General features: G+C 36.9%; 2 long non-coding RNA genes across 2 annotated transcripts; both read right to left on the reverse strand.

The window, feature by feature from the left end:
- Positions 1-2,449: 2,449 nt before the first annotated feature.
- On the reverse strand, positions 2,450-3,366 carry LOC120089261 (uncharacterized). Its single transcript, XR_005485123.2, has 2 exons — positions 3,118-3,366; positions 2,450-3,000 (listed from the first exon to the last, which is right to left on the reverse strand). It is a non-coding gene; the product is annotated as an uncharacterized LOC120089261 (long non-coding RNA).
- Positions 3,367-7,200: 3,834 nt separating this feature from the next.
- On the reverse strand, positions 7,201-8,535 carry LOC150038505 (uncharacterized). Its single transcript, XR_016531539.1, has 3 exons — positions 7,716-8,535; positions 7,483-7,571; positions 7,201-7,404 (listed from the first exon to the last, which is right to left on the reverse strand). It is a non-coding gene; the product is annotated as an uncharacterized LOC150038505 (long non-coding RNA).
- Positions 8,536-14,952: the final 6,417 nt, after the last annotated feature.

The following is a 14,952-nucleotide window of genomic DNA, read 5'->3' on the forward strand; positions in this document are numbered from 1 at the left end:
TCCAGATCATTCGGGATCATAAGAAAAAAAGGTTATCCCTATCTCAGGCATCGTACATCGATCAAATGTTGATCAGGTACAAGATGCAGGATGCCAAGAGGGGTTTGTTACCCTTCAGGCATGGAATCATTTTGTCTAAGGATCTATATCCAAAGACACCTCAAGAAGTTGAGGAGATGAGACAGATTCCCTATGCTTCAGCTGTAGGAAGCTCAATGTATACAATGTTGTGTACCAGACTCAACATTTGCTATGCAGTAGGGATTGTTAGTCAGTATCAGTCCAATCCAAGGTTTGATCTCTGGACGGCGGTCAAGTCGATCCTCAAGTATCTTCGGAGAATGAGGGACTACATGCTCGTATATGGAGATAAGGATCTGATCCTTATAGGATACATAGACTCTAATTTTCAGAACAATAGAGATTCTTGCAAATCGACATCGAGGTCAGTTTTTACTCTAAATGGAAGGGTTGTAGTATGGCAAAGCATCAAACAAGGATGCATCACAGACTCCACCATGGAAGTTGAATACGTAGCAGCTTGTGAAGCAGCTAAAGAGGCTGTTTGGCTGAGGAAATTCCTTTCAGATTTGGAAGTTGTTCCAAATATGAATTTTCCTATCACTCTGTATTGTGATAACAACGGGGCTATGACAAATTCGAAGGAGCCTCGGAGTCATCGTCGGGGTAAGCATATCGAGCGAAAATACCACTTGATCAGGGAGATTGTGCATTGCGGTGATGTAATAGTCACGAAGATCGTGTCAGAGCACAACGTTGCTGATCCCTTTACAAAGGCTCTCACGGCTAAAGTGTTCGAGGATCACCTGGAGAGTCTGGGTCTACGAAACATGCAGCATCTTGTCTAGGACAAGTAGGAGATGATATTGGGATATGCTAGTTTATCGTATATTGTACATTTTTTTTCTTGTATTGTACATTAGTCTCTCGAGGCATTAGGACGAGTGGAAGATGGTTGGGATTGGTGTCCTAATTCTCCCGGAATCTTGTTGTTTGTAATTATAAAGATTGTTTATGAATAAAATAATTGTTATTTCATTCTGGCATTTACTCATATCCAATAAACAAAGCTCCATGGTTATCTTATGTAACCTAAGCATGTATATGTGATATACAAGTGGATCATGCCTTAAGTGATAACCTAAATAGGTTTGTAGTATAAGGATTAAAGTGGGATACCTTATCCTGGTGACACTACGAATACGACCCGCTTTATAGGCATTTGCAAGTGTTGTAAAGTACTATAAATGGTAGATCCTAACCATTCATGTGGAGACATGTGAGCGGGGGTGTCCTATACAAAGAGTTTGTATAAGACTGAACCACAAGATAACTAGACTCTGTATATAACGTCGTTGATACTAGAGACTTACATCTCACCTAAACGACCATAGGTGACACGACCTCAATCCTGAGTGTTTTGAGAACTCTTACCTTTGAAGGCGGTCCTTTGATTAGTATGGGTGAGAGTGGCCAGATTGCCAACTCAACATGCCTACCTTTTTGGGGACTTGTTTTATTTGGGATCAGTGGTACTTAAGAAATTAGATGTAACTACAGGGGCATAACGGTTATTGGCTGAATTGTACTTACGAGTGATATGTAAAGAGTTGTCGCACTGTTGATTGGTTAAGATGGACACATAATATATCTGTAGTAAGGAGAGTTCAGTTGTCGGTCTTTAGTGGAGTGTCTGGCAGTTAACAGATGGTGGATTTCGTGACTAAAGAATTTAGTCAATTATTCACGTATCGTTGGAGCTTCGAGCTACAGGTCCATAAGGTTTCCTTAGTAGCTCAATGGATTTAAGCTGAGGATCAGTTCTTGGTGTTGATTTGAAATGTTCAAATTGATAAGAGGTAATTCGATTATATATTATATGGTCGGTATGGTGTATGACATACATCAAATGGAGGATTAATGTAAATGAGATTTACGTTAAGTGCCATGGAATAGAAAAAGAGCTAAGGTTTGTATGTTTCATGAGATGAAACATTAAAACTATATGTTATAAATATATTATGGTAAGTTGGTTATCATTTATATTTATAATAATATTAATTATTGGATAATTATCTCTTTTTCTCTAATAACCAATTAAGTGGGAGGTTATTGGTGGTTTCATGGTAACCATGAGATAAAAGGAAAAATGTTTTCCTAATTTTAGTAAGATTTGCAAAGTTGTGAATTTGAGATTTCCACACTCGGAAAGTACTCACGGTATAGTTGTCAAGTAAATTAGATTTACTAAACAACAACTTGGAGTTAGCTAAACGATCGTGGAGTGTTCTTACACGATAGATACCCAGCTAGACAATGAGCTAAACGATCGCATAGCTTTTGCTAGACCATCGCATAGTGATGCGTTGTGAATATGATGAAATAATGGTGTATATTGCAATGGTGGAGTATGCGTTGCGCATGCAAGTTTTCCTAGCAAAATCTAAGTATAAATTCTATTAGGTTGCTTGGTAAGCCCAGGGTCAAACATAGGGACTAAAGTGACAGTATGGGTTCTATGCGGTGAAATTGAGAAAAGAGTTAATAACACGAAAGATACAATGAGTATGCGAGGGGACGGGTTGAGAACACTTCCTAAGATTGCGTTCACGTTATGCGATCATGCTACATATATACATTGTGCTCTGTAAGTGACCCTTAAACACTGTAGTCGTGAGAGTCTTTATAAAAGGATCAGCAACGTTGTGCTTCGAAGCTATCTTCGTGACAATCACGTCCCCTCGATGCATCATCTCTCTGATGAGATGGTATTTTTGCTTTATATGCTTGCCTCGCTTGTGACTCCGAGGCTCTCTAGAATTCGCCACAGTACCACTATTATCACAATAAAGGGTGATGGGCCTAGACATGTCTGGAACAACTTCCAGATCAGTCAGGAACTTCCTAAGTCAAACAGCCTCCTTAGCAGCTTCACAAGACGCTACATATTCGACCTCCATGGTGAAGTCAGCGATACACCTGTAAGAGTGTATCAACATGCAACAGAAGCAACAAGGATCAATAAGCATTCAAATTCACTAATTTTGGCAGAAACTAAAGCATGTTCATCTAATATAAGAGGGATTGTAGTCATACCTTTATAGAACTTTTCAAGATCTTGATCAACAGCAGTTGTATTCTCCAAAAAACACTGTGAACCACCTCAAGATCTTCCCCACTATCCTTTTAGAGCTTTAGAATGAGTTGTGGGACTCAAGAACAGCTTGAACCGATGGAAAACAAAGGAGAAGCTCACTGCGCCACACTGTTTGAAGAACTCTTTCTTCAACCCGAAATTTTCAGTAAAATCTCTTTGAATGCATGCCTCAAAGTCACTCCAGTCTTCTTTATTTATTGTAGGTGAACATGCAAAGAAAAACACTTCATGAATTACAGCTCATGCTTGGGGTAAATGTGAAGAAAAGAAGTAGTGTTTTTGTGAGCAAGTAGAAGATGAGTAATGGAAAAAGTCATTTTTCCATTTTGTGCATGTTTTGTAACTTTTGATTTTTTTCCAAAAATCAAATAAGATTTCAAAATCAATTTTGATTTTAAAATTGAAAACATTATTAATTTTATAAAATTAATTTCATAAATTAATTTTCTAATAATTATTTAAATAATCATTTAAATAATTCTAATTAATTTAATATCAAATATTAAATCAATTTTTACACAAATTCATCTTCATATATTTAAATCATATTTAAATATAAGTTCTCCTATTTCGTTTAATTCTAATTTGAACATTTCAAATTAACTTATCAAGCTACTCTCAAGCTTATCCATTTACAAGCTAGTAGGGGGACCTCGCGGACCTACAGATCATGGACTCCAACGATCCGATATTAATCGACTAAACTCATTAGACCAAATTAATCCCTATTCGTTAACTTATGGATCACTTCACTATAGTCCATAGTTGAACTCCCCTCACTGTAGATATATTATGTCCACTTTATATTACCATAATCAGTAAGTCAATCCTTCATAGGTTGTTCATAATCACAGTTGGGTCAAGATAACCGTTTTACCCCTATGAATACATCTTGTGCCTTAAGTTCCCACTAACCCTCTAATGAACAATTTTTTATTCATAACACCTATGAATCAAATCCTTTCTCTATCATGAGAAGGCGGGGGCCTGATTATTCAAGACCTGGAATCAGTACTTAAGAGAACAACCTATCTACTAACCCTAAATCGAGTAGGAGTGAATTTCATCTTGTAGGGCTACGTCCCAAGTTATTCATCTGGTCTTATCCCCAAAATGGGAGGCTTATTGAGTAGTGTTGTTGGACTACTCTCACCGTTTGCAGATCAAAGGATAATCCCGAATAAATTGGAGTTCATAGCTAGCTCAAGATTAAGATCGAGTTAACCTAGGTTACTGAATAAATGAAAAAGTCAGTTTTAATAGTAAACGGTCTTTATAAAGAAAAGTAACTATTTTTGTGGTCCAGTCTATATGAAAACTCATTGCATAGGATGCCCCCACTCATATGTCTCAACATGAACGATCTGTGGATCACATCGTTTGTAGCACATTACAACTTATTGTAACAACTACAGAGTGAGCCGCATCCAATAGTGTTACCAGGATGAGATACCCAATTTCATCTATATACTTATTAGACCATTTAGGCTATATATTTTTAACTTGATCCTGTTTATGTCACTACATAAAGTTACAGTATTCAGACTATAGCCATGGATATGTTTATTGGATTTTCATAATAGAATACAAAATCAATATCTTATTATTATTGATAAATAGAATGTTTAACATGAACTGCGAGTTCTAAGACATTCCCAACAACACCATTGCTTAGTGTTTTTCCACACTATAGCCCCTCTGTTAAGTGAACACTGATCCTTAAGTGGACTTTCAAGAATCTTTATTGTCTAAAAATCAGAGTCTGTGTATCCTATAAGGATTAAATCCATAGAACCATACATAAACATATAGTCCCTCGTTCTCCGAAGATACTTGAGGATGTCCTTAACGGCTATCCAATGACCTTGTCTTGGATTAGACTGATATCTATTGACTATCCTCACAGCGTAGCAGATGTCAGGTTTAGTACATAACATGGTGTACATCAAACTGCCAATGGTAAATGCATAGGGGACCCGTCTCATTTCCTCAACCTCTTGAGGTGTCTTAGGACACTGTTCCTTAGACAATGTAACTCCATGCTGAAAGGCAAAAGGCCCCGTTTGGAGTTCTGCATCGAGTACTTGATTAACATCTTGTCAATGTACAATGTCTGAGACAGTGCTAGCACTTTGTTCTTTGGATCCAGAAAGATCTGAATCCCAAGAACAAACTGAGCCTCTCCCAAATCTTTCATTTGGAATTTTGTCGGTAGCCAGTTCTTAACTAAAGTCAGTAAACCTACATCATTCCCCATGAGTAGGATATTGTCAACATATAACACTAGGAAAACTATTGAACTGTTGATGATTTTCTTGTAGACACAAGGTTCATCAACGTTTTGGTCAAAGTCGTAAGATTTGATCACAATATCAAATCTTATGTTCCAAGATCAAGATGTCTGGTTCAGTCCATAAATGGACCAATTCAGTCTGCAAGCCTTTTGCACCTGACCTTGGGTTATGAATTCCTCGGGTTGCTCCATATAAATGGTCTTCTCAAGATTACCATTCAGAAAAGTAGTCTTGACATCCATTTGTCATATCTCATAGTCATAATATGAGAAAATGAATAGGAGGCCCTACTACAGAAATTGGATTACTTGACGTTTTTCCAATGTCAAGTAGAGGGTATACTTGACGCTAGTAAAAGTGTCGTCTTTTCGACTGTCAAGTATAATGTGATAACTTGATACTGTAAAAATGTTAAGAGAAATAATTCTTGACACAATTTTCGTGTCAAGAAATATAATACACTTGACACTAATGATATGTCAAGTGTATTAATTATTGACACTTATTATTGTCATTACTCTTGACATTTTTTATTTGTCAAATATATTTTTATCTTGACACGAAATAATGGTCAAGTAATCTAATTCTTGACACATTTCTAATGTCATCTATGTTTTTTTTTCCAAATTAAACATCCGAATTTAATTTCCATTTCTCATTTCCTGCATTACATTTGTTCCAATAAGAAATTTCATCAACTAAAATAAATAGTTGCACATATTTCAAGTCTACATATCAGTCCAATATATCCAACGTAACAATTCAGAATACTAAAATAAACAATTTCATTCTTCTATTACTCATGTCTATATGAACGATTCAAAATTTTATAAGATCAATTGTACAACAGTATATTCTATCAACCCACCTCAATATATGATAATTCCAAAATTGTAAGACCAATCTATATGTGCTATGTATTCCAAAAATCAGAAGACTAAAATTCTATCCTCAACCACACATTTCTTTGAAGTATATAACCTATAATGGCTGAACAAAACATTTACACAAAAAAAGTTTTGGGCATTCCCATGTAGCCACATACACAAAATTTATAGGAAGTCCATCAGATATAGTGACCTAAATATTTAGCCCATTCCACGCGTACTTCATCCAATTCAAGTTGCAAGTACGAGCTCCTCGTATCAATCTATAAAACATAGAAAGTGAAATATATATATATATTTATTTACTATTTACACTATCTATAATGTTACAATATATATAAGTAGTTTAAAGATATACCGCATCTGTGATAATATTCTTCTCTTTAGTTACGATTTCTCACATATATCTCATAACGTAATACCCACATTCAACAGTTCCGACTTCATCAAAGCCAATAATTAATACACATATCATACAGATGCATTAAATAAATATCATCCTATTAATTTTTTCAATGCTCTTATACTTACCTTTACCGTTTTCCAGAATGTGGTTTTTCGAGTCTTTTGCAAATTTTTTTTAGATTGAAAAATGGTCATTGCCCTATATTCGTCAAAGAGTATAGTATATATTCAGAATGATCACTAAATAAAATATACAACTAATTAGTATAGAACATGAAGGTTATAGTAAATGACCGTGTTCAGAAGTCATTAACCTACTACAAAGGTTCTGAGCTCTACAAAAATATACTTTGACCCTTTATTTGAATCAACAATGAACGAGTGTAAGTACCTACAATAATAGATCGAACACACTACTAATAATAAAGTGATAATATATCATAAACAAATAACATTTATTTACGCGATATAAGCCACCATTGATAAAGTCTTCACTTTTTACATGCTACAAAACTCGATCACTTGTTCATTCCTAAATAAGATAGAAGAACATGGGACTTATACAATTCACTTTCAAGATCGGTGGTACACTAATAGCAATCACTTCCTCATCATTTCCCGCATTCTCTGAAACTTTCTCCTAAAACCACCAAGTTATAATTTTATAAGTAACTAATAGTAAATTTACCTCATAAATTTACCCCATAATATAATTCACCTTCAAGATCGGTTGTACACTAATAGCTTCCATCTCCTTCACCTTCTTCCCTTCCTCATGTGTGGTTGATGCACTAACAACTTCCTTCTCTTATGATATAAATATAAGAGTACAAATTAAACAAGTTAAAAATTATCATAACTAATAGTTGTAACCTTAATGCATAAATTAAATAAGATGGAACATGAGACTAACTGTGATCCCTTACACAAAAAATTAACGACACACCTTACCTAGTAGTGGTTTGATCCAAAACCACCTCAAGATCTCAACTCCAACCTCCAAAGTCGATCAATGAAAGAACTGGACAACAAACTTTTTCCTACACAACTCCTTCCAAGAATTCAAGTTCTGGCCCCAAAACATAAGGGCAAATCAAATTTAACCCAAAATACCAAAATCGAACCTTAAACACTATTGGATGGCGGTTTAATATCCTCAAATTCCTTAATCCATCATCCAAAATTTATGGGTTAAATAAGTATTGGGAAAAAATTTTAATGGGTAAATTTTCAAGAAAAACCCAAAAACTTATACCAAAACTCAAGATCTAGTGAAAACCTAAGGACACCGTCCGACAACGAAAAGACTGATGGGTGTCGGCCAGTCTAAGAAGCGGTCGTCGGATGGTCGGTTGAACGCAACCCGAAGGAATAGAGCTGCGGCGAACGACTTCAGAATCGATGAACGGCTTTAGATATACGGCAAACGGCTTCAGATCTTCAGTCGAGCGATGCTGCGACAACGAACAGAGCTGCGGCGAACGGCTTCAGATCCGGCCTGTAGATCCGACGACGGCTTCAGATCCGACGAACGACTTCAGATCCGGCTTCAAATCCGACAAATGGCTTCAGATCCGACGACGGTTGGGCAAACGTGTGGGTTGCAGAGAGGGAGAGGCAAGAGAGAGGTGGAGATAGGGGGTCTAGCGGCTGGAAGAAGAACGGAAGGGGAAAAGAAAGAAAAATAGAAAAAAAAAGAAAGAAAAAGGAAAGAAAAAAAATAAAAGAAAAATAAAATAAAATATTATATTATAGTCCAACCAATCAAGTTAATTCCTTTTTGTTTAAACAAAATACATAAATATCTTCCTTTTCCCTCTCAAAATTTTAATCTCTTAGATTCTCTAGCTAATTCAAATCCCTCCATATTTAAAAAAAAAAAAAAAAAAAAAAAAAAAAAAAAAAAAAATTAATCAAATCCAAAATTCCAAATATCTTAACCAATATATTTGAACCAATTATCATATTAAATTATCTCAAACTCCAGCTCCAAGCAAATAAAAACCCAAATAATTTAATACAATTAAATTAAAATTACCTGAAGTTTGGGCGGAGAGAAGGAGAGTCGGCGGCTGGTAGGATGCTGCGAAGAAGGGGTTTTGGAAGGGGGAAGAGTTTGTTTTACTAGGGCATTTAATCCTTTTACTTGTTTAAAATAATAATTTATTTGATAATGTTGGTAGGAGGGAAACCAAATTTGAGAGGGAAATGAAAATGGGGGAGGGGGAGAAACAAAAAATAAAGATTAAAAAAATATTATTTTTATATTTTACTTGACACGAAAAATATGTCAAGTAAGAGCTTCTTATACTTGACGTGACAAATGTGTCAAGCAAGACCTTATATTACTTGACACGAAAAACGTGTCAAGTAATGGATCATGTGAAAATATCTAAAACATAATCTCCGCTTTTTTAACCCTTTTACTTGACATTTTCTTTTCTAAAAGGTCATTACTTGACTTTTTTTCCAAAGAAATGTCAAGTAATTAAACTACAAGTGTCAAGTAATGTAGATTTTGTAGTAGTAAGGATCTGAATAGACTTAAGTAAGGCAACAGGCAAGAAAGTCTCCTCATAGTCAACTCCTTCCACCTGGGTATAACCCTTTGCCACAAGTCTAGCCTTGAGTTGAAGTACATAGACTCCATCTCGAGATCCATGGCTTTGACCCATTCATCTTTGCCAACATCCTCTATTTCCCTCCTGTAAGACAACGGATTCTCAACCTCGCCATTGGTTACCATAGCCAGGATTTCAGTTAAATCCAGATAGCGAACAGGTGGGTTCGCAACCCTTCCACTACTTTGAGGTTCCCTCAACTCTTGAGGTGGATTTGACCTACTAGATGAACTTCCATCAACAACTCTTGTTGATGTAGCAGATTCGTCAACAACTCTTGTTGAAGTTTCAGTAGTTTCTTTGTAAAGTTCACTCAACACAATTGTACTTCTTGACCGTGCTCCCTTATATGATCCTCCTCGAGAAAGGTAGTGTTCCTCGACACAAACACCTTGCTTTCCTTAGGATCATAAAAGTAACCCCCTCGTGTCCCTTTGGGGTAGCCTACAAATAGGCACAGCCTCGAGCATGGTTCCAGTTTCTTAGGATTAGCCTCAAGCACATGTGTTGGGCAACCTCGAATGCAGATGTGACGCAAACTAGCTTTACGACTGTTCCACAACTCCAAAGATGTTCTGGCAACGCTCTTGGAAGGAATGCAGTTGAGGATATAAGTTGCATTCTCTACTGCAAAACCCCAAAACGAGTCTGGTAAGGAAGCATAGCTCATCATCGACCGAACCATGTCCAACAGGGTTATGTTTCTCCTCTCAGATATATCATTCTGCTGAGGTGTACCAGGTGTTGAGAGCTGGAAAACGATTCCATGTTCTGTCAAATAGTTTTGGAACTCAGAATTCAAAAACTCTCCACCCCGATCAGATCGAAGCGTCTTGATCCGTTTATCTAATGTGTTTTCAACTTCAGCCTTAAACTCTTCAAACTTTTCAAAGGATTCTAACTTATGTTGCATTAAATAAACATACCCATACCTCGAATAATCATTAGTAAAAGTGATGAAATACTCATAGTCTCCCCTGGCTCGCACATTCGTCGGACTACAAAGGTCTGAATGTACTAACTCTAGAGGCTCTTTGGCCCTATAACCTTTTCCAATAAAAGGTCTTTTAGTAATCTTGCCTTCAATGCATGACTCATACACAGGTAAAGAATTTTCCTCTAACTCGTTTAGAAGTCCATTCTTCACCAATTGCTCAATCCTATTGAGATTGATGTGCCCTAATCGAAGGTGCCAAAGTTGGCCATTTTCTTTAGGAGAAACTTTAAGTCATTTGTTTTGAGTTACGGTAGGTTTAAACATCTCTATGTTATGGAGGAAATTTGTTGCTAACGACCTTAGCTTATACAAATTATTTTCCATTAAAGTTGAACATATCTCAACACAATCTTTTAGAGTAAACACTTTATTAACTAAAAAATTAAGAGTGTATTATTCAAGCAAGGACTTTACATAAATTAAGTTCTTTTTTAACTCGGGAACAACATATACATCATTCAAAATGATAAATCTATTTTGTAAAGTCAACCAGAGGCCTCCCACTACCACAGTTGAGATGACGTGCCTGGTGCCTACTCGCATCGTCATCTCACCAGCCTCAAGCTGCCGTCAGGATCTAATCCCCTGAAAAGAAAAACAAATATAGGTCATGGGCCCAGAGTCTATAATCCAAGAAGAATAATCATTCTCCACTAAACAAGTCTCTAAAACCAGTAAATCACATTTACTTTGTTTAGTCTTGGCCTTGGCCTTCTTCTTCTTCTTCAACCAACGTGGGCAGTTCCACTTTCAGTGCCCATCCTGATTGCAGTGGAAATATTTTCTTTTTTCCAGTGCCCATCCTGGTTGTAGGATAGCCGGCGCCTTCCCCTTCCTCTTACTACCCTTCTTCTTCTTCCTCTTGTTAGTGCCAAAAGAAGAAAGTGAAGACTTAGTTCCTGAGGTCAAACCTCGAAAGAACTTTTTAGATGATGAAGCAACATTTACCTCATCAACCATCTTCCCCTTGCTTTTTAGTAAGGATTGGAATGTCTACAACTCGTTAAGGAGAGTTGTAAAGGTGTAATCAACCCTGTTCAGAATAGCATTGCTTACGAAATGCAGAAAGCTTTCTGGCAATGTCTCCAGAATAATGTTAACCTGGCTGCCCTCATTGATGCAAGCCCTGTTCATCTCCGCCACATTAAAATGAACCATCATTTTCAGAACATGTTCTTGAATAGATGTACCCTCCTTCATTTTGGAGTTGAAGATGCACTTTAGAATGTCATGCTTGAGCTGCCTGGACGGTTGTCCGAACATTCCCTTCAGGGACTTTATGATCTCACATACAGTGACCATGAGCTCATGCTTCTTGGCCAAGGCATCGTTCAGGCTGGCCAAGATATACGCTCGGGCCTTCTCATTCGCTTGTGTCCATTGCTCATACACGTCTCGAGCATTTCGAGCAGTAATAGAAGATGGAATAGAAGGACACTTCTCCGTAATGACGAATCGAAGGTCATCGATGATAAGTATTGTATTTATTGAGTTCTTCTTGTTGGGGTTTGTGCCCTAAAGTCTCGTGTCCTATAGTTTGTAAACAACTTTGTAAGAACACTTGTAATGTATAATATATATGATATTTACTTCACTTCTTGACTTTGCACATTTAGATGTTTTTTTTTTTTACCACAAACCAATAAACTTAATATCCTTGATTGTCTTTATGTAGTTTAAGCATGTATGTAGTGACATACAAGTGAATCATGTCTTAAGTGACAACCAAAATAGTCTGTAGTATATGGATATAGAAGGGAAACCTTATCCTAGTAACACTACGGACGCGGCCCGCTTTGTGAAATTGTTACAAATGTTGTGACTTGTCACAGATGGTCTGATCCTAATCATTCGTGTAGTGGACATGAGAGCGGAAGCATCCTATACAAAGAGTTTGTATAAGACCTAACCTCGAAATGTTAAGGTCTTGTCATATAACTTCGTTCATGACTGAGACTTCACTTCACTAGAATGACCATAGATAACATGACCTCAATCCTGGTGAGTTGGAAACTCCTGCCATTGAGAGCGGTCCTTTGATTTGCATGGGTGCGAGTGGCCAGAGCGCCGACTCAAACCTACCATTTTGGGGATTCGTCTGATTTGGGAGCTAGGAACTCAGCTTCAGAAGATGGAGTTCACTCCTTCCCCAAAGCAGGGGCAAGTAGATAGATTGTTCTCTTAAAGGCTGATCCTAGGGCTTTAACAATGTGGCGCCATGCACCATCTCATGACCCGAGAGGTGTTCATATATAGTAGGACTATGTTGTATTGTTCATTAGAGGGATCAGTGGTACTTAAGGAGGAAGATGTAATTATAGGGGTAAAACAGTAAATTGGCTTGTTGTAATTGCAAGCATCTGTGAAGGGTCATTGTACTGATGATTGGTTATATCCAATGGACATAAAAATATATCTATGGCAAGAAGAGTTCAATTGTCAGTCTTTAGTGGAATGCCTAACAGTTAACAGATGATGGATATCGTGACTAAAGAGTTTAGTCAGTTATTCACGTACCATTGGAGCTTCGAGCCTTAGGTCCATAAAGTCCCCTTAGTAGCTTGGATACAAGTTGAGAGTCAAGTTTTAGGTCAGTTTGAAATGTTCAAATTGAAAAAGGGGAGTTTGATTATATATGATATAATTGAACTAGTTAATTATATATGATATAATTAATTTTGTGTATGAGATACATTTGGAGGAAATTGGATATAAATATGATTTATATCTAGTGGAGGAAAAATACTATAATTAATATATGATATTAATTTATGTGTTATGAATATGATGAGATCACATTCATTGGACAGTTAAAGGGAAATAGGACGGCGTCTCTTTTGTTTTAATAACGGATGAGTGTGTTAAAAGATCACTTTGAGATGAATAAATAGCTCACGGTGTGTTAAGCATGAGATGCGCGGACATTATGTTAAAGAGTGTGTCATTGCTTAGAAAATCAGTGCCTATATGATAGTGCTTGCACGATCGCTTACCTATACGATATTGCTAAGCGATCGCTTACCGATTACACCTTCGCGTATTATTTACTAAACAATCATTTACCTTTTTCTAAGCCATCGTTTAGCTCCCGATATTTACTAAACGATCGTATAGACGATCGCTTAGTTTTTCCTACACGATCGTTTAGACAATCGCTTATCCTTTTTTCTACACGATCGTTTAGACAATCGTTTACCCTTTTCCCTACACGATCGTTTAGATGATCGCTTACTTTTTCCTACACGATCGTATACTTCACCGAAACGATCAAGCATCTTGTCTATGTGATAGACGAGCCCATTACCATTTGCTTGATCGTTGTGTACGGTCTCTCTTCCTCCTCCCCTCTACCAAAATCGAACAAAGCCCACACTTTGGATTCTCACTCCAAGAATACTGAGGGCTCTGAGTGGTGGTGTCATCTTTGTTTCCTTCTATTCGTGTGGTGATTGCTCGAGGTAGACGATTGGGTTTTAGATTCGTTGTGAAGAAGAAGTCTTCAACTGGTATGATCTCTTGAACTCTTTAGCATTATGAATGCATATTAGTATGTTTGAATGTATATGTGGTAATTCTATCACAATGAATTGGAAAGGTACTCTTGAATAAGAGTTTCTTCACTTCCAACTAGCATAGTTATCGCCAGTTAGTTTGTCAGCGGCTAAAAGTGCTAAAATAGTGGTTTCCATAATTTAAAAGTTGCTGGAAACAAGAACAAACTTAATAAGTCTATTTACATTACCACTTTTAATACTAATTTTAGGTTTTAGCAAAATAGTTCTATTGTACCCTAAGTGAAGTGACATCTATTTTGCAATGATGCCCCAGCAAGGCAGGACACAAGTCACCGTTGGGGTGATCAAGTGCTCATTCACTAGGATGAGACATTCTCAACCATTAGAAAGAAAAAACTCTTGTAACTGACTCTAACAGTCATCATTTTTTTGTCCATAATTTGTTAACAATCTTAACAATTTCGCGTAAGTGTAACCCCTCATTTTAGGCCCTAGAGTCCTGCCCTAATGCGCCCACCGTAGAAAAAAAGCAGATTAGGACAGGAGACTAAAGAAACCTGATCCTTTTCAGGAGATCAGATAAAGAGTTGTGCAAATATTGTCATCCTTTAGGAGGACACTCCCAAGGTGCCTCAAGGCGATGCACAAAAACGTTATCCAACCTAATGAGAGAGATCGTGGGATATGTTTTCATATGTTCCGCTCCCACTTACTATGAACATTCTCTTCATTCACCTTGGTATTGATCTACCCAAACACCATCCTTTAAAGGGATACTCCTAGGGTGCCACAAGGCTGAGGATAGATCTCATGGTGTGAACTTTTAGGGAGAAACGTGTAGAGGTCTAAATGAAGTATCATATACCTCAAGTACCTCCCACTGAATGTTCTACCTAGGATTTCATTAACTTAGACAATCTGGCTACTGATTTTATCTAAGTGTGAGTTTAATTTGCTAAAAAAACAACTCTTGCTTTTGATAATTAAACAAGTTTGAATCAAGTCTTATTAAACACTTTAACATACTATCATCAAATTTGCATGCATGCAATAAA

This window comes from Benincasa hispida, chromosome 1 (assembly GCF_027475165.1).
Source record: "Benincasa hispida cultivar pf3 chromosome 1, pf3_genome.v1.1, whole genome shotgun sequence".
Taxonomy (NCBI): Eukaryota; Viridiplantae; Streptophyta; class Magnoliopsida; order Cucurbitales; family Cucurbitaceae; genus Benincasa; species Benincasa hispida.